The sequence below is a fragment of the Lissotriton helveticus genome, chromosome 8 (genome assembly GCF_964261635.1).
Source record: "Lissotriton helveticus chromosome 8, aLisHel1.1, whole genome shotgun sequence".
Lineage (NCBI taxonomy): Eukaryota > Metazoa > Chordata > Amphibia > Caudata > Salamandridae > Lissotriton > Lissotriton helveticus.
This window is the reverse complement of record NC_136069.1, coordinates 1,644,658,159-1,644,683,355: the sequence shown is the minus strand read 5'-3', so window position 1 is coordinate 1,644,683,355 and position 25,197 is coordinate 1,644,658,159.

Here is a 25,197-nt window from a genome sequence, read left to right as displayed (position 1 = left end):
ACCACTCCACGCACACCACCAGCCAAGCGCCACTCCACACACACCGCAAGCCCAGGCACCACTCCGTGCACAGACAGCAAAGTAGCACTCCACGCACACCACCAGCCAAGCGCCACTCCATACACACTGCCAGCCAAGCAGCACTCCATGCACAGACAGCAAAGTACCACTCCACGCACACCATCCAGCCAAGCGCCACTCCACACACACCGCCAGCCAAACACCATTCAGCGCTCACCGACAGCCAAGTACCACTCCACACACACCGCCATCCAAGCACAACTCCACGCACACCGCAAGCCAAGCGCCACTCACCGCCAGCCAAGCACCGCTTCACGCACACCATCCAGCCAAGTACCACTCCACACACACCGCCAGGCAAACACCACTCCACACACACCACCAGCCAAACACCACTTCGTGCACAGACAACCAAGTACCACTCCACACACACCACCAGTCAAGCGCCACTCCACACACACCGCCAGCCAAGCAGCACTCCGTGCATAGACAGCAAAGTACCACTCCACGCACACCACCAGCCAAGCGCCACTCCACACACACCGCCAGCCAAGCACCACTCCGTGCACAGACAGCAAAGTAGCACTCCACGCACACCACCAGCCAAGCGCCACTCCACAAACACCACCAGCCAAGCACCACTCAATTCAATCAATTCAATTTATTTTATTATGTTTTGGCTCTCGACGAGGGCCACATAAAATTCACAATACAAATTACATACCGAAGGAAAAATTCAATCAACACACACGAAACTAATTGCATCCATTGACAAATAGACAAGAGAAAGCAATGTCAGATCTCTCCTAAACACCTTGATAAATAGCTAAAAAACCTTTAAAAAAATTAAAAATGTGGAAGCAAAACATTTCATTTGGAGGACAGTATAGAAACTGTAGAAAAATATTCACATTAGAAATACCTAATCGGAGACATATTGGTTTTAACCATTTAAGCCGCAATAGGCGGAGTGCAGGGCAAATAAACAAGACATGCATATGATCCTGAATACTCAAGTTACAAAAATTGCACTTAGGGGAGGTTCCATACCATTTGGATAAAAGTAGATTTAGGGGCAGTAAATCATATCGTAAAAGAAACCATAATCTGCGAACACCATGTGGCATATTCCATGTGGCATAGGGTTGGGCCAACTTCATAGAATAAGAATTAAGGAGGAGGTCACAACCCCCTTTTTCTTGTATTGTATTCTTATCTGTTTGAAAACATAGTTCCCACGATGCCTGTTTTAGCAGGAGTTTTAGCTATGTCGGTGAGTGAAGGAACAAAACACTTTCATCTAACTTTAAAAGTGACACAGCTCTTCTAAAGTTCCTTACTATTCGTGAGAACTCTTTAAAGTTGCCCAACAATTCATTTTTAAGGAGGGCTCTCATCGACCCCGATTCGGCTCTAGCCAAGCAAACCACCCATCTTACCAGGGCACATAGTCCCTGAACCCAGCTGCTCCTAAGACCGAAATCGAGCCTACATGCGGCCAAAGAACACGCGGTGTTGAGGGTAGATAGGGATCTTAAGAGTTTCCCTTCAATTTTGTGACAAAAATCCCAGTGCTTCCGCTCTATGAGTTCTATGCCATATAATATCGTAGCAGGAATCTTTGCCCTATACACCTCAAGTAAATGGGCGAAGTGTCTTTTTCCAGTGGCAAGATAGAGGGAATTTAAACCTTTGCCATGAGTGAGGGCTTTACGTGAACTATGCTCAATATGGGGCCTCTCACTCAAATTGGCCGCAATTATTTTACCCAAAAATGTATAGGATTTAACAACCTCTAATTTCTGGCCCCCAATAAACCATCCAAAGTTTTCAGAACGGCACTTCTTTTTCCCGGCAATACACATAATTTTACTTTTAGATGTATTAATCTTCATAAAATGGGAATCAGCAAAAGCATGTAGAGCTTGCAGCCGATTAGCGAGACCTTTGGGGGTTAAGTCTAAAACAAGAATATCATCGGCATACATCAAACAAGAAATAGAGGTCCCCCCTACCACCGGAGCTATACCCACACAAGCTGTCAAGGAAGCAGGAAGGTCTACAGTGTATAAGGAGAATAATAATGGAGCCAAAAGACAGCCTTGTTTAAGGCCGTTCAAAGATGGGATTCTGTGCGAAAGTCCCCTTTCGCCCCCTTGGAGAACACTACACCAAGTTTCCGTATGGAGAGCACGTAGAAGATCCAATAAATAAGATGGTAAACCAAGGGCTGCTAACTTTCTCCACAGCGTTCGACGATCAACTTTATCTAACGCCGTGGAGAAATCGATGAAAGCAGCGAACACCACCCCCCCTCTCACATGTGTATATTTATCAGAAATCACATGTAGGGTGGTGAGATTGTCTAATGTACCGTGCCCCCTACGGAATCCAGTTTGTTCAAATGGTAAAATATTATTCTCCTCGATCCAATTGTCAAGTAAAATTAGGATACATTTAGCGAAGACCTTTCCGATTGAGTCGAGGAGAGCAATCAGACGGTAGTTCATGGGGCTATCCCTAGCTCCCTTCTTAAAAATAGGGACCAATATACTTCCCCTCCAGGAGGCAGGGACCATTTTAGTATCAAAGCAGGATTTAAACAATGGGTAAAGAATCTTACTCCATAGTGAGGGTTCCTGCTTCAGAATCGTCATAGGGAGTTCGTCAGGTCCCATTGCGCCGGAGGAGCGCATGTTCTTTATGGCCATTTCTATTGTTTTCTCTGTAGGATAATTAATCGGACCCTCAGATGCACCACTCCGTGCACAGACAACCAAGTACCACTCCACACACACCACCAGCCAAGCGCCACTCCACACACACCGCCAGCCAAGCACCACTCCGTGCACAGACAGCAAAGTACCACTCCACGCACACCAGCAGCCAAGCGCCACTCCACACACACCGCCAGCCAAGCACCACTCCATGCACACACAGCAAAGTAGCACTCCACGCACACCACCAGCCAAGCGCCACTCCACAAACACCACCAGCCAAGCACCACTCCGTGCACAGACAGCCAAGTACCACTCCACACACACCACCAGCCAAGCGCCACTCCACACACACCGCCAGCCAAGCACCACTCGTGCATAGATAGCCAAGTACCCCTCCACGCACACCGCCAGCCAAACACCACTCAGCGCTCACCGACAGCCAAGTACCACTCCACACACACCGCCATCCAAGCACCACTCCACGCACACCGCAAGCCAAGCGCCACTCACCGCCAGCCAAGCACTGCTCCATGCACACCATCCAGCCAAGTACCACTCCACACACACCGCCAGCCAAACACCACTCCACACACACCACCAGCCAAACACCACTCCGTGCACAGACAACCAAGTACCACTCCACACACACCACCAGCCAAGCGCCACTCCACACACACCGCCAGCCAAGCAGCACTCCGTGCACAGACAGCAAAGTACCACTCCACGCACACCACCAGCCAAGTGCCACTCCACACACACCGCCAGCCAAGCACCACTCCGTGCACAGACAGCAAAGTAGCACTCCACGCACACCACCAGCCAAGCGCCACTCCACAAACACCACCAGCCAAGCACCACTCCGTGCACAGACAGCCAAGTACCACTCCACACACGCCACCAGCCAAGTGCCACTCCACACACACCGCCAGCCAAGCACCACTCCGTGCATAGATAGCCAAGTACCCCTCCACGCACACCGCCAGCCAAACACCACTCAGGGCACACCGTCAGCCAAGTACCACTCCACATACACCGCCAGCCAAGCACCACTCCATGCACACCGCAAGCCAAGCGCCACTCACCGCCAGCCAAGCACCGCTCCACGCACACCATCCAGCCTAGTACCACTCCACACACACCGCCAGCCAAACACCACTCCACACACACCACCAGCCAAAAACCACTCCGTGCACAGACAACCAAGTACCACTCCACGCACACCATCCAGCCAAGCACCACTCCACACACACCACCAGCAAACCAGCACTCCGTGCACAGACAGCCAAGTACCACTGCATGCACACCATCCAGCCAAGCGCCACTCCACACACACCGCCAGCCAAACACCACTCCACGCACACTACAAGCCAAGCGCCACTCCACACACACCGCCAGCCAAGCACCACTCCACACACACCGCCAGCCAAGCACCACTCCACACACACCGCCAGCCAAGGCAGTAAGGACAAAAAAAGACCAACCGGCACCAAGGGAGGCGGACAGTAAAAAACAACCAAAATTAAAACCAACATTGGAACAAAACTCAAATCCTAGGGCCTAGTGGGCCAAAAAACAGGAGGCAAAACGTCAAACAAAACGGACCGATTTGCCCCAAGGGCGGGCAGAAATTCAAAAACATAAATACTTGCCACCGGGAAGCGACCCTTGCCCAAGGGGTCGCTTCCTAAAAACTAAATTTAAATTCCCTGGTGCTAGTGGGCATTTTCTGCCCCCCCCCCGGGGGAAAAATGGCAAACAAAACGGGCCGATTTGCCCACAGGGTGGACAGAAAAACAAAAACACAATCATGGCCACCTGGAAGCGACCCTTCCCCCAGGGGTCGCTTCCCAAAACAAACACATTGCCCCAACAAAAATCCCTGGGGCTAGTGTGAAATTTCTGCCCCCCCCCCTGGGGGCAAAACGGCCGAAAAACGGGCCGATTTGCCCCCAGGGGGGGCAGAAAAACAAAAAGTTTATTGTGAGGCCACCTGGAAGCGACCCTTGCCCAAGGGGTCGCTTCCTAAAAGCTAAAAACAAAATCCCTGGTGCTAGTGGGGATTTTCTGCCCCCCCCTGGGGGCAAAACGGCAAAAAAAACCAGGCCGATTTGCCCCCAGGGGGGACAGAAAAATATAAACAACAAACATGGCTGCCATATTGCCACCGAAAAACAACCCTGGTGCTAGTGGGGAATTTCTGCCCCCCCCCCCTGGGGGCAAAATGGCCCAAAAAACGGGCCGATTTGCCCCCAGGGGGGGGCAGAAAAACGTAAACATATTCAGACCCCGCCTGGAAGCGACCCTTGCCCAAGGGGTCTCTTCCTATAAACTAAATTTAAATCCCTGGTGCTAGTGGGGGCATTTCCGCCGCACAATCACGACGCTGTGTGCGATCGTGAGGCAGAAATGCCCTGCAAAGAGACATCAGGGGAGAGGAAAATCTCTTTCCTCTCCCCTGATGCCTCTTTGTGGCCCCAAACCCCCGCCAGACACTAGAAACCTACCTTTCCTCCAAGCGCGCAGGAAGCAAATGGCTTCCCGAGCGCTGGGAATCCCTGATGATGTCAGCGCGCGCTGTGCGCGCTGACGTCATCAGGGATTCCCATGGGGGTGGGGGGTGGGGGCGGCAGCTGTCGCCCCCAGCAAAACGAGCAAGATCGGAGACCCTCGGGGGGAGCGCCAGCTCTTCCCCCGAGGGTGGGTTTCATGACAAGCTGGCCTTGTCATCAGCGCACGACCGGTCTGTGCCATGACGAGCCCAGCTCGTCATCAGCCCCTAAGGGGTTAAAACACTTGCAGTTTATCATGTGTTCTATACAGTGCACTACACATGGAAGGTTGAAAAGGTTTGGAGAAAAGAAAACCTTTTTCCAACTCGGCAATTGCTTCGAGAAGGCTTAATTTGTTGGTGCAAAGCCCTGTATTCCATTTCAGTAGGTATGACTTGCAACTAAAACAATGGGTGATTGCATGGGAAGACCCATATACTACTCACTTGATGCCCCCTTCTTGCAAAGTAGAACAAAGGAGAGCACACACTATTTAGACTTACTTTAACTTTACTTTAGGGCTAAATTTCCATTGCAAATCTAGATTGGCCCTGGATAGTAAATAGTTTAGTAAACCTTTGCGGTACACATGACACTTTTTGTGACTTTGAACTTGCACAAAAACTTGATTAAGCAGGCCATTATTATTTCTGAATGAATACTGTAGTCTTTCGTGGTACATGATGCTGAGAAGCTGGGAGTGTCACCATACAGAAGGTCAACTTAGAATCTGACACTCTAGCACTCTGGATGAGGACGACTGGAGGCAGTACATAACAGCAGACTGTTGCCTCACAGGGATTTGGAACCTGGTGAGCCCACACATGCTCTACCCCATGCTTATTGGGGCTAAGTTTTATTTGTAGAAAACTATGGTCAAGCAGTGCACAAACAGTTCAGAGGAGGATTTGTTTCCCTTTAGGTGTTTCATTTTTGTATAAAAGATTCCATTTTACATCAGTGTTAGAGCTGGCACACTTGGTGTGGTTCCCCTGACTTTTTGCCTGAGCCTCCTCGATTTTTTATTTTTTCTGTGTGCTGAACTTCGTTTTTGCTGGTTTAGATACTCTGGGCCTTTTTCCACTGCCGATCAGTGCAAGTGTTCTCTCTGTTAATTGTGATTATGATTGGTTATCCACAATTGGCATATTTGATTTACTGGTAAGTCCCTGATAATGTGCACTGAGTATGCCATGGCCTGTAAATCAAATGCTAATAGTGGGCTTCCGGCACTGGTTGTGCCACTCACATCAGTATCCCTGAAAATGTGCCTTAGACCTGCCACTGCAGTATCTGCATGCGCAGTTGTAAACTTTCATTTTCACCTGGCAAGTGCACCCACTTGCGATGCCCTAACCTTCCCTTTTCCTACATGTAAGGCACCCCTCAGGCAGGCCCTAGGTATCACGGTGGGCAGGATGAAGTGTATGTGAAAGGTAGGCATATACTGGTAGGTTATTTGTCCTGATAGTGTAATACTTTGTATTTTGTTTTTTACTATTGAAAGGCTGTCTTTCCCATAGGTTAAGTACTTAACAAATTGTACTTACTTTACAATAGGTTAAATTGGGATCTGCATTGTAACATTATCATGTGTGACTTTCCATTGTGACAATATAGAGATTTGGAGTTTAGGCTCTCTGAACCCAGAATTTAATAGTACAGCTTTTATTAATGGTGGTTTTTAAATTGTGTTTATGAGAATGTCACTTTTATAAAGTGGGCTTTTTCTTGTACAACTATCTATTGGCCTGTGCCTGTTTGTGTATTCAACCTCTGGTTTTGAAGTGACAGGAGATGGGGATGTACATTCACTGTAAACAGTCACAAGGGCGATTGAGATGTGTCCTGCCTTTTCTGGGTGACTCAAAGACAGGCTGAATAGACCTTTCTGCATGTAGAGTTGTGGGAGGAGGTTTTACTGGCACCTGAATAGGATGTGTCTGCTCTTTCCAATGCTGTCTCCACCTCCTGTATTGCAGCAGGACCAGGAAGGGTAGAACTAGTTTTACTCTTGGAAAAAAGACTACAAAGAGAAAATGGAGTATAAATATTAGACCTAAATCCACTGAAGATTAGATTACTTCTGAGATCAAGAGGAACCTCTGCCAAGTAGAAGAGCTGAAGATCTATGAGAAGGAGACTGTCCCTTTGCTGTGTGTTGCTTTGCTGGGTGGGCCTGCAAATGCTGCTTCAGCCAAGGAGTTGATAAAGACTGGTCTTTGCTGTGAACCTGCTTGAGAAGAATCTCCAAGGGCTTATGTGTGCTTTCCTCCAGTTTAAAAGTCTCAGTGTCACAAATCCGTCACCCCTAGCTTCATTAAACTCCAGTGTTGAGAGTTCTGACCTGCCAGGTGGTGGCTATCCCAGTTCTGGGCCTCTGTAGGTAGTTATTTCTAAAGGAAGCTACCAAGAATTAAAGTTCTGAAGGAAATTGATTCTTCGCTCTCCTTGTGGCTGAATTTTCTGATGCAGCAACGCCACGCAAGAGAAATTCCTGACGCACAGCCCTGTATGGCTGACAAATCAAGGCAGCACCTGCCAGAAGCTCGAGAAACCACCACCTGCCAAATCTCGTGCACCAATCTCCGACGCCTAAGATCACTGCACTGACTCCAACACAGGCCCTGCTGGGCGGAAAGAAGAATCGACAAATCACAAGTCAGCGGATGTAGAAATAGACATAGCACCTGGTTTGCCATCGCTGTGTCTCCTCCAGCACCTCTGGATTTCCCACGCATCGCACAAGGACACCAAATCTAAAACAATGATGGGTTAGGTATATGAAACTGATGCATCATCTTCCTGCACAGTAAGAGACCGATGCATCACCTCCTGTTAAGTAGAGAGCCAATGCATCACCTACCCTGCATGGCAGTAAGGAATGACTGCCTTACCTCTCCTGGAGCAAGGAACCAATGCATCACCTTCCCTGTGCCTAAGGAACTGACACATCACTTTCCCTTCGACTATTTTTTGTTTGTGATTTTGACACGTCCCAGGTACTTTTGTACTAAAAGTGGTGTATCCTCTGAACTCCAGCTCCTTCCACCAGCAGGCTGATCGACAGTGTACCCAATTGGCCCAGCTACACCCTCCTCAACACACGCTTCCTCCACAAACATGCCAACATCGGAGACCTCCTTAGCATCGTCTCCCCTGACATTGCTTTCCTCCCGGAAACCTGGATGAACTCCAGCTCAGGCCTGGGGATCGCCATACCATCCTGGACGGCTACAGGATCACCCGCAAGGACCGCACCAACCCACCAGGAGGAGGCATCGGCATCGCCATCATCCACAAGAACTTCCTCCGCCCGACCAGCCACTCGGACAACCCAATGACAACTATGGAACATCTCTACTTCCAGGTCCAGACCATTCCCAATACCACCCTCCACTGAACCCTCATCTACAGACCATCTAGCCCCTGCCTGCCCTTCACTGACACCATCATCGACTTCATAGCACCCAAGGCTCTTGAATATACCAATTACATTCTATTTAGTGACCTCAACATCCTCCTGGACAACCCAGAGATCAGAAAACTGCATACCTTCTGGAGAACCTTACCAACATCGGACTGAAGCATCTAGTCACCTCTCTGACCTACACAGTGGGACACACGCTCGACCCCGAAACTAATCTAGACCGACCATGACTGCGTTCATTTTGCCTTCAACAAACCCACTATACACCACAGCACCCACCGTCCACTTGTCATAACTGGAACAAGGTCACAGAAGAAAATCTCAGTGTCACCCGCAGCACAACCACACTGCAGACATCCACAGATGCCAGTACCACAGTATGTAACCTCCATCGATGGATCTCTAACTGCTCCAACACATTGGGGCCCCTTTGGAATGCACTCAGCAAGCAACACTCCAAGACAGCCAGTTGTTTGAATGCTGCCCTCCATGAGTCCAGACACATCTGTCTATGGCTCAAGAAGAGGTGGTGGAACAACAAAACCCCAGAAGCCCATGCAGACTTCAAAGCCTCCATCAATGCACACCACCCCCTCCTCAAAACTACAAAGAAAACGGCTCTCCAATACAGAATCAACACCTACGCACACAACAGCAAATAACTCTTTGCCATAGTTGAGAAGTTCATCAAACCCAACAGTGAGACCACAGAAGTCCCACTCTCCCAAGTCCTCTGCAACAAATTTTCACTTACTTCCACAACAAGATCAAACAGATCTAAGACAGCTTCAAAACCCAAGACCCACCTATCACTCCTGCTACCACCAAACATGATGACAATGCCCCACCAACAGATCCTCCTCAACTGGACCCCGCTCCCCACAGATAACACTCTCAAGACCATAAAGAACATTAATTCCAGAGAACTCTCGGTCCCCTGCTCGCACCACATCTTCCACAGAGCCCCCACCTCCTTCGCCCCCAAATTATGCCACACCATCAACTGCTCCATTGAGACTGCCAACTTCCCTGATGACTGGAAACACACCAAGATCAACCCCCTGCTGAGGAAACCGTCCGCCAACCCTACAGACCTCAAGAATTTCAGAACCATCTCCCTGTTCCCCTTCCCAGCCTACGCCATTGAGAAGGCCATAAATGCCCCACTCTCTGAATTCATCAAAGCGAACCACGTCCTGGACTCCTTTCAAACAGGCTTCTGAAGCAGCCACACCACCGAGACTGCCTCACCACCACCAAATGTATCCGCTCCCTCCTCTACTGCGGAGAAACAGCAGACCTCATCCTCCTGGACCTTTTGGCTGCCTTCAACACCATCTCCAACTGCACCCTAAGCACAAGACTCCATGATGATGGCATCTAGGACTAGATCCATTCCTTCCTCACCGGTAAAACATAGCAAGTCACACTACCATCATTTGTTCACAGAACCCACGGAGATCAGCTGAGTAGTCCCCCAAAGCTCTTCCCTGAGCCCCACCCTCTTCAACTTCTACCTGCCCCTGCTCGCAGCTATAGTCAGGAACCACAAACTCAACATTGTCTCTTACACCAACTACACCCAGCTGATCCTCTCCTTCACCAACGAGCCTGCTTTCACCAGAAACAACTTCCACGATGGGATAAAGGCCGTCACTACCTGGATGACAGACAGCTGCCTCAAACTCAACTTTGACAAGACAAAAGCCCTTAACCTGGGGCCCAATACCTCTGCTTGGGAAGACTCCTGGTGTTCCACCATGTGAGGAATCACCCCCGCACCCACACCCACGGACCATGCACGAAACCTCTGCATCATACTGGACTCCTTTCTACAATAAACCACCAGATCAACGCTGTCTCCTCATCCTTCTTCCACAGTCTTCAACTGCTGCAAATGATTTTCAGATGGATCCCCACTGAAGCCAAAAATATGGTCACCAACGCATTCATCAGCAGCAGACTTGAATATGGCAATGCATTCTTCGTAGGTGTCACCCAGAAACTCCTTAGGAAACTACAGAGTGTCGCAGCCAGACTGGCCCTTAACATCCCCCACAGAAGCCACATCTACAAACACCTGTGAGAACTCCACTGGCTCCTAGTCAACAAAAAAGTCACGTTCAAGATCCTTACACCTGCCTACAAAGCCCTCCATGACGCCGGACCAGCATACCTGAACCACTGCCTCTCATTCCATGTACCCACCAGACACCTCCGCTCCACCAAACTGGCCCTTGCCATTGTTCCTCAGATGCACAAGACCAGGACCAGATAAAGATCCTTCTCTTACCCCACCACCAAAACTTGGAACACCATGCCTCTCGACCTCAGGCGATCCCCATTGCTGACCCAATTCAGGAAGGATATCAAGACTTGGCTCTTCGACTGAACCTCAGCATCCATCTGGACCTGCAGTTGAGTAGTCACACTTTACAAACACTGATTGGAAACAATCCTAACCTGTGGACGCCAGATTGGTGCCAAGTAGAGCTGGGCGTCTGCCCCTCTCCCACCAGGAAAGCAAAAAACCTGGGGGTGATTATAGATAATAAGCTCTCTTTTAGTGATCACATAATCTCTGTGGTTTCGATATGTTTCTTAATCCTTAGAATCATAAGGAAAGTAAAGTTCTTTCTTCCAGAGTGCAGTCTCAGGACAGTGATCACGGCCCTTATTATGGCGCGGATTGACTACTGTAATAGTCTATATTTAAATTACCACAAACAGCATGTTAACAGGCTTCAAATTGCACAGAATGCTGCAGCCAGAATACTAACAGGTACTCCCAAATTAGTTTCTGTAAAGAAGGAGTTAGAATAACTACACTGGCTCCCCGTGAAGCAAAGGGTACGCTTTTAGGCCCACTGCATGGTTTTTAAAGCCCTCAATGGAATCGGCCCCAACTATCTGAGGCAAAAATTCAAATGGTCTGTCCCCACAAGGAACCCTTAATCCACAGGAGCGAAACAAGTCCTAGTTCCTCCAATTAAAAAGGCCAGTTGGGGGGGCAGGCTCGTCATCACTTGTGCCTCTAAGGCATGGAATGAGCTCCTATTCCATTTGAGGAACTCTGCAGATTTCCTTTCTTTCAGAAGGGGGCTGAAAACTTTGCTTTTCTCACAGTAAAAACCCCCCATCACTGATAACCAGCAGGTATGCTCAGCGCCAGGACATCCTACAGTAGCTGTGCACTATATAGGCTTAAATACCATAACATAACATTGATTGATTGATCCGTAGTTTCCTATGGAGAGAACTGTGATTACCTTCTAAAACTTGTATTTTGATATCTGTATTTTGGTTGTTTTGGTCTTGTTTGGATTAGATAATGATACTTAATTTTTTTAACTGGTGTGGCATCTATTTGTTATGTTTTCACTGAGTTACTGTGGGTTATATGCAAATGCTTTACACATTTCCTCTGTAGTTTAGCTTGACGGCTCTGTGCCAACCTACCAGAGGGTGAGCATAGACAAACTTAGGTGTGTACTTTACTCATCCAGACTAGAAGGAAGAGTCCCTAATTCGACAGGGTGTATACCACTGCCAACTAGAAACCCCCATTTCTAACAATCAGTATTTAAAACACACATAAAATTCACATAATGTTAGAGTTATACCACAGAGACATGTTATCAGTAAAGAGTGCCGCCCATGCAGTGCAGAGATTTAATTTGAATGATTAGTCAATGAACGTTACATGCATGTATGATTTAATTAATGGAAAGGAGAAACGTTAACTTCGGAAGTAAAGACTAGACTATACATGTCTACATTGAGGTATACAAATCTGTAAATCAAAGAGCATGAGAATATGTGAGAGATATCTTACTATGAATTACATACATATTAGGGTCCTCTTCTTGTCAGTTTTGGCAGGATGTTTCCAAAGACGTGGGTGAAAGACTACGTTCAGATAGATTATGAATTTAAATAGATGTTGTCTGGCTATAGGAGTGTGTAGGTGTTTTAACTGAAGAGGTAAGTTGTATGTTTCTTTAACTGAGAGGATTTTTCAAATATTAGAATATGAATGCAAGGATGATCCCATAAATGATAATTGATTGTTTAGTTAAATGATTAGCAAGGAAACAAGTTATAGGGAGAATGTTTGTGATATTTCATAGAGTCGTATATATTGTACCTATCTGATGGCATGTTTTAACCCGTTGGCTGCACCAAACATTCAGCTCCAGTGCTGAACGTTTGAAAAACGGGTGGGGCAGCATCGGCCAACTGATGTGCGCAGCACTACCAATGTAGTGCTCGCGAAACGACCGTTGTCCGACGGCAGCAGCCAACAGGTTAAAATCAGAATGTTTATAATAGTTTTTTGTGAAAAGATCAGAAAACAAACAAATAATTGAATCAAATTGTCTATTATTCATAGAAGGCCATGATGTTACAAAATAACTTAATGAAGGAATCACATTGTGTTCTAAGCTTGTAAAAACGAACAGAAGTATGTATTTGTTGCAGTTCCTGAAAAAGGTACAGTTAAACAATTAGCCACTAAAACACAACATAGTGGGGGAGGCGCTGTAACTACCTGGAGAGTTGCACACGGCCGGGCTTGGCTCCGCTGTGTGTCCTGTGGCCGGGCTTGGCTCTGCTGTGTGTCCTGTGGCCGGGCTTGGCTCCGCCGACCTGCTGTCCTTCGTCTTGGTGTAGAGAGGGCAGGGCTTTGCTCCGCTGGTGGCCTGGCCGGGCTTGGCTCCGCCGGGCCGCGTGAACCACAACTCCCATCAGCCCCTTGCGGCAAGGACGCCGCCGCGCAGGCAATCAGGAAGCGCCTGGGGGCGCATAAAGGAGCCCTTGCGAAGAGGATCTGCGGGAGGCGCTGTAACTACCTGGAGAGTTGCACACGGCCGGGCTTGGCTCCGCTGTGTGTCTTGTGGCCGGGCTTGGCTCTACTGTGTGTCCTGTGGCCGGGCTTGGCTCCGCCGACCTGCTGTCCTTCGTCTTGGTGTAGAGAGGGCAGGGCTTTGCTCCACTGGTGGCCTGGCCGGGCTTGGCTCCGCCGGGCCGCGTGAACCACAACTCCCATCAGCCCCTTGGGGCAAGGACGCCGCCGCGCAGGCAATCAGGAAGCGCCTGGGGGTGCATAAAGGAACCCTTGCTCCCTCGTCCCACGGGACGCACGTGGGCGCGCCCGGGAGAAGCCCGGGACAAGGGCGGGACCGTCTGTGGCCGTCAGGGGCCAGAAGAGGCCGGGCCGGGCCACGGACTTTGGCTCTCGTTCTAGGATCCAGGACTAACTGTAAGATTTAACAGTATTACATGGTTCTTAATTGACCTGTTGTTTCTTGGCCTTAAACCACATACAAGCTTTATTCCCTGTAATAGAGACACTGCTACTCATCCTTACTAGTGTATTACATTTTTGGTCATAACATGTCTAAGTCCAGAGTAGCTAAACCGGTAGCTGACAATGATACAAGGACTTTAGATAACTACCTGGTTAAGGTAGTCAATAAAATTAATAAAGAAAGGCGATTATCATTAAACAAAACCAATCAAGAAGAGATAGGGTTGGGCGCGCCAACTTCCCCATTGCCTCTGCCAGATATTAGTGTAAATAACTCAAAAGTGATTACCATCAGTGATGTATCCATCACGATGACACCGGAAGATCGGGTAATTACAACTGACCCTATTCTCACTTTGAGCCCAACACCCTCCACAGCACAATCACCAATCCAATCGCCGGTTCGGAGAATGGTGCGGGCTTGTAGGAAGGTCCCTGCTAAAAAGGCGGTGGGCCGGAAATCAAATTAGGCAGGTACTCCCCCTATCACATCACATAGTGGTGTAAGTATATTAAAACCCACAAATAATGCTGAGGAAAACTTCTTACATCCTGATCAGTTAGAGTTTCTGGCATCCATTTTTGAGTCAAAACTAGAAGTAATGGTTAGACCACTGGTGGCTAAACTAGAGCAGGTCGCAAAAGAGGTCTCTAGATTAGGGGGCCTCTTGGATTCTTACATGGCTCGGTCTCATACATCTACGAGCCCCCTCCCCGGCCCTTTTATCTTTACTGGAAACACCTTAGCCGGGGCCATCGCACCTGCTCCTGTGGCTACGCCCGGAACATCCATTAGCATCAGGGATTCAGGGTTAGTGGCCACAGCACAGAACCCTCCAGTGAATCCTCCAGCCTCCCGCTCTAAGAAAATCCCACCCTCCACTACACCTTCGGGGGGAACTCCAATAGTACAACCAATAGTACAATTACCAGTACAGCCAGCTACATCACATACTGCCAGCCGGAAGTTTGTAGCTGGGCGTAAAATGGGCAGGAGAAGTAGGCCTAGGACGAATAACCCAGTAAATTTGCAACCGGAGTGTGTTCCTTATACAGTGGTACTAACAAACGTTCCAGAGGTTGACTCTTGTTTGACTGACTCTAGGCTAGAAACCCACGCACCCTTAAAAAACAAAACACTGGCATGGCTAAACAGGAATTGTGGGTTTCCTCTTGCATTTTCTAACAACATAATATCTACTCGTTGAGTCAGCTGGATTGGCAACAGAAGAAAGGGATCAAAAGGGGATTGTATCATTGTAAATTTTTAAGCATCCCCAACACGTGGCTACAGTTCTCCTCAGAGCAGCATCTTTACCAACCGAGGACAACTCTGTTTGTGCTAGACCCCTGGGCTTTTTTTTATAATCATTTGGATAATACGAAATGTTCAACACCGCCTCTACATAGGTATCCTGTAAATGGGCATAGAGGGGAGGTGGCAGGTCGTGTTCCAAATGCTTCAAATGTTTCAAATGTTTTAAATGCTTCAATTGTCCAACATTGTCACAACATGGGGGATAGGTACTGTTACCAGTTAGCAAACAGGCAATTTGATTATACTCTACCATTACACAATCGCTACACAGCATTATCCTCTCTAGAGGAAAACGATTGACTATCAGCTACCATGGGGAGTAATGACCAAATACCGGTTCCGTCATTAAAAATTGCTACATGGAATGTTGCGGGTATTAAGAATAAAATAGGAAATGCCGATTGGTTAAAGACTATGAAATCTTTTGATATTATTGCCTTACAAGAGACATGGGATCATTTTAATAGTTTCTCTTTGGATGGCTACAGTCACTTTTATATCCCTGCAATTGCCAGTACTGCAGGAAGAGCCAAGGGAGGATTATTAACACTTTTCAAATTGGATGTTAAAGGCAAACTAGTGGAGTGTTCTTCAGGTTGTGAAAATTGCTTGATTGTCGAACTTTCCACTCAGGATAAGGCCAAGATTCTTTTTGTTAATTTTTATAATGCTAACCCAAATGAATGTACCAGTCATAACTTGGAAGTACTGGATACATTTCTGTCAGTCTACAGTGTAAATGGAAATACTTTTGAATTAATATTATTAGGGGACTTTAATATTCACCCTTGTACCCAGCCATGTATGAGTCAGGATGTTGAAGGTCCTCCCCTCTCCTTACCAATTCACATGGAACACACTAGGCGAGGAGAGTTACTTGAAATCTTTCTTGCAAGATGGAACCTATACGAGACAGGCTGTGGGAAGGGCACAAAAAGGTCCCCTACCTTTAAAGGAAATGATGATGGCACCATCATAGATTATATTTTTATGTCTTCTTTTTTGTTGAATAACGTGATAATTTATTATACAGAGGTATCAGTGTTTAGTGATCATAATCCTGTTTTACTTGAAGTGAAGCACACAGACCTACTTTCACTTATAACGGTGACACATAGAGGGGGATTTAATGTTGCCATTAGTGATCAAAAGCGTAGGTTGAAATGGACAAAAATAATCCCGGAAACATTTCTTCCAGAGGTTTTGTCAAGAGTGGAGGATGAAGTTGCAATTTGCTTAGCGAACCGAATTGAGAACAAAGAGGTTATAGTGGCATTTGATAACATCTGCTCAGAAATAAACCATAGTCTACAGATTGATACTAGGCAGAGGCCACTCATGGGTAAAAGATGGTTCGATAAAAGATGCACAAAGGTGCATGGGGATTTACTTAAAGCACTGAAGGCCATGCCTAAAAATCATGTTGACATAATTGAAGCAAGGACTGCATATAAAAAAGCTATCTCTGAAAGAAAAAGGGTTTTGAAAAATACAGCATGGGACCAACTACTTGACCCTGGAACACTAAAAAACAGTGGTTTATTTTGGAAAATTATAAATCAGCCACTTTTTTCAGAGGATGAGAATACTCCCCTTGATGCTAATATCTCAGATGAGGGCTGGATCCATCATTTTGAACTGATCTATGCTGGAATTAGTAGTGCTGACGTCCCCATAGCTACCCCTGAAGTAGAGAGGGGGGAACTACAAATCGCAGAGGCTCTTGCCATCAATTTTGAGGCAGTAGAGGTGGAAAGGGCAATAGAGTTGACTACGAAAAACAAGGCACCGGGCCCTGATGGGGTACCTGGAGACATCTTCAAATATGCCCCGAAATTTTGGTCTAAAGTCTTATGTAATGTTTTTAATGCTCTAAAACAGGACAATATCCCGGCCACTTGGAAAAAATCTATCATCATACCGGTCTTCAAAAAAGGTAACAGGCAAGACCCCTCCTGCTATAGACCGATTTCCCTGATTGATTCTTCAGTGAAAATATTGGGCCGGGTTATTTTATCAAGACTGAATGATTAGTTAAATGAGAAAGGGGTTTTATCAAATGTTCAGTATGGTTTAAGACCAAAAAGGAGTACGATAGACCAAGGTCTTAATCTACACTTATTGATAGATAAATATACTAGGGCTAAGGAGGGGTCCATGTACCTGGGGTTCATGGACCTCTCGTCTGCGTTTGACCTAGTAAATCGCACAAAATTGTGGCAAATCTTAATAAAGATGGGCCTAGATAGGGCACTGGTTAATCTTTTATCGGACCTGCATACTGACCTCATAGCGTCCGTCAGAGTTACCTCAGAGGTACGATGTACGAGCCACTTTAAATCTGAAAGGGGGGTCAGGCAGGGGTGCATTTTGGCACCCCTCCTATTTACCATCTATATAAATGGCCTCGAACCAGCCTTAAAGGAGGCAACTCTTGACGTCCCTCGTGTGGGAGAACTTGGAATTCCAGTTCTCCTATACGCGGATGACGCCGTTTTGCTCTCACGGACTGGTGTCGGACTCCAACGCCTTCTGGATGCCTTTGAAGATTTCATGGGTTCGTTGGACTTAAAAATAAATGTAAGGAAGTCCCAAATTATGATAATGGGTAAGGGAAATAAAAATAAGATTTCAAAAACATTTACCTGTGGCAAGCAAGAGCTATGTAGAGTAGCCAGTTTTCCATATCTGGGGATAACTTTTGACCAGAGAGGTACCTGGGGTCCCCAGTTAAAAAATAGAAATATTTCCCTCGCTAGATCAGCCTCCGCACTACAGGGATTTGCAAAAAAACTGGGAGCTAGGCCAATAGCAACATTGATAAAAATATACAAAGCAAAATGTATTGCTGTGGCCACTTATGGGAGTGCAATTTGGGGATACTGTTCCCCCCATACCATCCAGATTACTGAGAATACATTTTTAAGAACTGTTCTCTCAGTTCCACAGTCCACTCCAACATATACAATCCATAATGAATTAGGAGTAGGATATATTACAGACCAGATTAAAGTCGCTCCTGTTTTAATATGGTTAAAGACTTGGTTGAACCAAGAAATTTCTCTCAACCATAGCATATTAAAAGACTGTTTGCAGCTAGACAGAGTCATTAAAATTCCCTGGATAGCCTATATAAAAGACAGTCTTGTAAAGTTAGGGAGACCAGAGCTCTTCTTTTCCCCGGCCTCTATAACAACTAGGGATATTGCTTTGATCAAAAGTATGATGGGTGATCTGCTAAGACTGGAGAGGGAACAAATGGAACTAGAGAAACCAACGGTGAGGGCTAGCATTATCTTGAGCACCCAGGCTGGCCCAGAATTGTATTTAACGATTGTAAAGAAACCTTATCACCGTTTTCTTTTAACCCGTTTTTGCTTTAACTTAATCCATTTGCTCCTTGGACAGTTTCCAATCTGGAGTACTCCAGAAAATGCGGTGCCGTGTACTTGTGATAACTTCTCGACCCAGAACACGTTACATTTCTTGATGTTCTGTGGTCACTACACGGCAGTAAGAACGAAATACCTGATCCCTATTTTAAAGGAGGCAGGGTTTATTCAGGTCAAACCAGCTCTCCTGTTTTTACAGCTATTGCAGACCCCAATGATCATGTTCCACGTTGCTAATTTCCTAGTGGGGGCTGTCAGGATAAAGAAGAGGAATATGAGTAATAATTCTCCCATCATGTTACTGTAATGAATGTAAAAATGTATTAATTATATCAGAGGAAATGCCCACTCTATGAACTGTTTTTGTGTTTTTGTAAATTGTATGAGATTATGATGTCTGTTTTTACTGACCTCTTTTTATGGTATTTTAACCTATCTTAACATGTTTTTATAATAGAAAATATTTTTATATCTCAATTGTAAATATATTGGTTATGTTAATGAATAATGATTTTATTCTGTATTTAGGGATTCATTAATTATGTATTTTTTTGTTGAAAAAATGTGCATAGTGCTATTGTCTTTTTATGATATTGATTTATCGAAATAAAGTATTTTGACTGACTGACTGACACAACATAACCTATATAGATCTACCACTGGTATTCGGTTATGTAATATACTGATAGAGAACAATTCATGTTTTGTGCAAGAATAAGGAAGAGCAGCATGTTAATGTAAAATGCTGAAAGAGTGAAAGGCTTCTTTAAGTGTGAACTAGGACTTTTAAAACGGATTTGCCATTTTTTCTTGTTGTATTGCTTTTTAAATGTTTTGAATATTTGTGTTACCTTTTATATTATATCTGTTTCTCTATAATGTATGAAAAATAAACAAAGTATATTTCTGATACACAGTATTGTGACAAATTGTGCTTTAATGCTGTAATAGGCCATAAGTGGTGTGGGAGGTATGATTTCAAGCACCAGGAAGGCCTTTCGTGGGGCCCTCTGTGTTCCCGGTACCAGCCTTCTTGACCCGGACAGAACAAAATTGTTGCTGCAAAGAACAAAGACACATTTGTGCCCTTCTGCTGCTGAGCCTAGTTTGAGCAGGGTAATGCAGAGCAATAGGCATCCTGTTGCAGGGAGGACAGGATTTAGTGTATTAGGCTGGGTGGGTGAGCTTGCAAAGCACCTGAAAGTGCTTGAAAGTCGTGGCTCCCGCTCTGGTGCGAAACTGGACAAAGGACATGGGAGTAACCTCCCCCCAATCCAGACCCTCCACTGGGAGGGTCCCCTGAATATTTCCAACCCTTTCCCTGGGATACTTAAGGGCTTACCTGGGTTTAGTTCCCTAAATTCGTTGTGGGATAACATTCAGATCAGACACCATTGCACTCTGGACTTCGCTGAACTTCATTTGGGCCTGACTTTATCTCCCTTCCAGTCTGCTGTATTTTCTGTGCCTGTGCATTATACAGGAACCTTCCAAGGCATGTGAGGTATCAACAACACCTCAAGTAATCTCCCTTAGAGTGCAGGAGTCACTCCCCTGCATTTGTAGGCACCACAGCTAAGTTGACTGGTCTGCAGATCCTGAGCTCCTCCAAACTCCGTGGGCTCTGCAACACAGGTGATGGTTTATCACAGCTCCCAAGACCAGCCCTGTCATCTCACCAAGTTTGAGGCTAGTGTCCCTCGTGGGGGTTGCAATACTCAAACCCCTGTGAACCGCATCCAACTTGCAGTTGTAAGGGCTTGTTGGCTTCTTTGCAAAAATATCTCCGGGCTCCAAGTAGCCCCAAACTCTAGTGACTAGAATGTGTAGCCACACCGCATGGCCTGCATCTTTTGGTGAGTACATAGGAACAGTGGTCCCAGAAAGCAACCATACATTATAATATTCACAACATAAATACACAATCAAGACTGAGACATAACATATTTGTTGCTCCTAGTGTTTAATTCACACTGAGCATTGGTCTAATATTGACATGGTTCAGATATTATTATATACAGTGATTTCCCTAGGTGGGGATAAGGGAGGACAAGATGGGGTGATTGTGATTCAGGTGAGGTTGGGGTAGCGACGGCAAAAGTGTATTGTGCATCAAAACAAAACAATATATCACTTAGAAAACACATGACTCATTCGTTGAGCCTATTAATCATAGTTTAAACTAAAAAGCCATTGTAGCCATGGTTTCCAATTAACACAGTACTACATCTCTGTTGTTCAAGCTGGCTTGATGGAAGAATGTCGATGTTTCGACCCCAATAGATCAGTAGGCTATTACAATTCTTCTGCCGGGGTCTTCATCGGGTCCTGTCCATATCTCTCCTGATTTGACCCTTATACTTACACTGATACATGGAATACCGCGATGGCACTGTCTCATGCACGTAATTGTATGGTGGTTCATTATTTCTGGAATTATACCTCTTTGTGCATGTGTGCACTGTCCTGTTTAGCCTTTCCGATTTCTTCTTTCAGATTACTCTACATGTCATCACCAGCCGATTAATCAGGCATGACACAGAGACAATTACCTTTATAGTAAATGATGCTCTGCCTTTCTAATTCCAAGACCTTGGTAGCTAAACCCATATTTTTGAACATTGATTTGCAATGTCATCAGTGATGTCACTAACCATGTCATGAATGATGTAATATGTGATGTCATCAGCAGTGCGTTGCGGGGGCGCGAGTTATAGTTAGCTGAACTAACTATAACTGACAAATTTCTCTGGTTTTGTATGAGTGAAATGTCCAACTAACTATAACGTCCCTGAAACCTGTGGATTTATTCAGTGAATTTCAAAGGTTTTTTAACCCCTTCGGTGCTGATGACGGTCCCCGGTCGTCATGCGTCACGGTGGGCGTGTGCTGATGACGGCCGGGAGCCGTCATGACCACGCCCACGATCGGAATGTTCAGCACGGGCGCGGAATTTCGGCCGCAGCCAAGGTGTTAAATGCTAATTTCTAACTATAACATGCCTGAAGCCTATGTTTTTTTCAGTGAATTTCAAAGGTTTTTTAAATGCTAATTTCTAACTATGCCTACAAAGGTAGGAAATGTGAAAAAAGAGGAAGAAATGTACAGAAAGAAGCAAGACAAATGCAGAAAGAGGCAACAGAAGTCCAGAAAGACGAAGAAAAGTGCTGGAAGAAGCAACAAATGTGCAGAAAGAATCAACAGGGGAGCAGAAAGTGCTCCTGTGCCTCAACTTTCTGCTGATGGGTACTGGTGGTAACTGACTCTGACTAACCAGGCCTAGAGCCAGTGCTATGCTAAAAGACACTTAGAATACAGTAAAAACACCTACATACATTTGGGAACACTATGCGTTGGGGTACCCCTGTGATTAACATGACCTCCTCTGTATTTGCCATGAATTAGTCCCTGGGTCAATGCATGAGTATATGGGAAGTGACCGGATGATTAGAGTACTGCAGGGAGAGTGCATGGTGAATTTATAAGTGCTTGGGTTTTGGCGGAGTGATTGGATAAGTACATGGTGTTCGCTGGGTGATTGTAGGACTGCATGGGTAGTGACAGGGCGACGGTTGGACTGCATCAGTAGTGCTCAGGGGATTGTAGCATTGCATGTGTTAGTGCCTGGGTTATTGCATAAGTACATGGTTAGTGACTGGATGATTAGAGTACTGCAAGGAGAGTGCATGGTGAATTTATAAGTGCTTGCGTTTTGGCGCCATGATTAGATAAGGACATGGAACTGGCTTGGTGATTGGAGGAGTGCATGGGTAGTGACAAGGAGATGGCTGGACTGCATCAGTAGTGCTTAGTGGATTGTAGCAGTGCATGTGTTAGTGCCTGAGTCATTGCATGAGTACATGGGTACTGACTGGATGATTAGAGTACTGCAAGGAGAGTGCATGGTGAATTTATAAGTGCTTGTGTTTTGCCACAGTGATTAGATAAGGACATGAAGCTGTCTGGGTGATTGGAGGAGTGCATGGGTAGTGACAAGAAGATGGCTGGACTGCATCAGTAGTGCTCAGGGGAGTGTAGCAGTGCATGTGTTAGTGACTGGGTCATTGCATATGTACATGGGTACTGACTGTATGGTTGGAGTACAGCAAGGAGAGTGCATGGTGAATTTATAAGTGCTTGGGCTTTGACGGAGTGATTGGATGAGTACACATATGCCACCCCCTCCCTTCACCACAGTGCAAATGCATCCCCTGGCGGGTTTTAAGTTAGGGGGTTAATTCCCCTTGAATCCTGAGGGTCCCTGGGGGCAAACTATCCCACCAGGTACCTCCAGTAAGCGCCACAGAGCTGCGTTGCGGAGAGGGGTCTGAGGCCATGCCTCTTTTTACACCACTCTGCAACGCAACTCTGTGGTGCTTACTGGATGTACCTGGTGGGCTAGTTGGCCCCCAGGGACCCTCAGGATTCAAGGCGACTTAATCCTCCAACATAAAATGCGCCACTGGGCGTGTTTGCACATTTGTCACATCAGGCCATGCCCCCTCCCTGCACCACTATGCAAACGCACCCCCTGGTGCATTGTAAATTGGGGGATTAAGTCTGCTTGAGTCCTAAGGGTCCCTGGGGGCCAAATAGCCCACCATCTACCTCTAGTAAGCACCACAGAGCTGTGTTGCAGAGTGGTGTAAAAAGGGGTTGTGGCCTTGGACCACCTCTCTGCAACGCAGTTGCCTCACGCTTCCTGGAGGTACCCTCCTGCCTTCTATTTAAAGCCTGATGGAGGTGGTAGTCAACAGGGCTCAGGGGTCCGTAACGTACCCCCGCATTTACATACTTGGTACCCCGAGGAGGGCCGTGTCCCACGGCGAATATTTAAGAAAAGTCCTGGGGTGGCGTTCCCCGGGGTTTGGGGGAACCTTGGAGGCCCCCACAGATTAATAAAAAAAAGTCCCTGGGTTGACGGTCCCCGGGCGAGCGGGATGGTCACTAGCCCTCCCGCACATAATTTACATTGCCCCGGGGAGCATTCGAACCATTTCATCAAGCTGCAGTTCAGCTCTTTGTAGAGTTTTTTATAGTATTAGCTCTCAGCTCAGGGTAATGCCTTTGCATTTGACTCGTGAGGGACATCTAGTAACGACTAGTGGAACTGCAGCTTGATGTAATAATTTCAATGCTTTTGCATTTGACTCGTGAGGGACATCTAGTAATTACTAATGGAACTATAGCTTGATTCAATGCTTCTGCATTTGATTCGTGAGGGACACCTAGTAACAACCAGTTGAATTGCAGCTCTTTGTAGAATTATTTTGATATTGGATACTATAATATTTATCCTGGCCAGCAGCAGCAGACGATGAACACCCTTCATCAGCGTTAGTTTCTTTGCCAATTTACCATACGTGTTGCGGACCCCACTGCCAGTCAGGCGGGTCCGCGTGCCTCACTACCTTGAGACACGCATTAGGAAGCCCGTCAAGCACATAAACACCTGATTGCAACAAAAAGCTGCTCCTTTCCCCAAGCCAAGCCGGTGATCAAGGGGAATCTGTCCCCAGAACGCGTATGGCAAGAATAAATAAATAAATAAGGTGAAAACGAACGTTGAGTGGGTATCTCCATTTGTGCGAGCAAACTCATTTGGATTATATAGTGGCCTGCTCTGGCCACGGAGATAACCCCACTGCCAGTCAGGCGGGTCCGCGTGCCTCACTACCTTGAGACACGCATTAGGAACTACGTACCTGTTTTGGCAAGAAGAAACACAGCAACAAGCGGGTCCAGCATGAACCAGTGATCCGATGGAAAATACAAGTGGAGGAGAAGGCGCAGCAACTTCCAATGTGGATTACAGCTGGGACTACACAAACCAGAATGCTTAGAGCTGACACGCCCGGATGGGCGGTCTTGAGAAGCCCGTCAAGCACATAAACACCTGAGTGCAAACACGAAGCTGCTCCTTTCCCCAAGCTAAGCCAGTGATCAAGGGGAATCTGTCCCTGCAACACGTATGGCAAATTGGCAAAGAAACTAATGCTGATGAAGGCTGTTCACCGTCTGCTGCTGCTGGCCAAAATAAATAAGGTAAAAAAGAACGTTGAGTGGGTATCTCCATTTGTGCGAGCAAACTCATTTGGATTATATAGTGGCCTGCTCTGGCCACGGAGATAACCCCACTGCCAGTCAGGCGGGTCCGGGTGCCTCACTACCTTGAGAAACGCATTAGGAACAACGTATCTGATTTGGCGAGAAGAAACACAGCAACAAGCGGGTCCAGCACAAACCAGCGACCCGATGGAAAATACAAGTGGAGGAGAAGGCGCAGCAACTTCCAATGTGGATTACAGCTGGGACTAAATTAACCAGAATGCTTAGAGCTGACACGCCTGGATGGGCGGTCTTGAGAAGCCCGTCAAGCACATAAACACCTGAGAGCAAACACGTAGCTGCTCCTTTCCCCAAGCCAAGCCGGTGATCAAGGGGATTCTGATATAT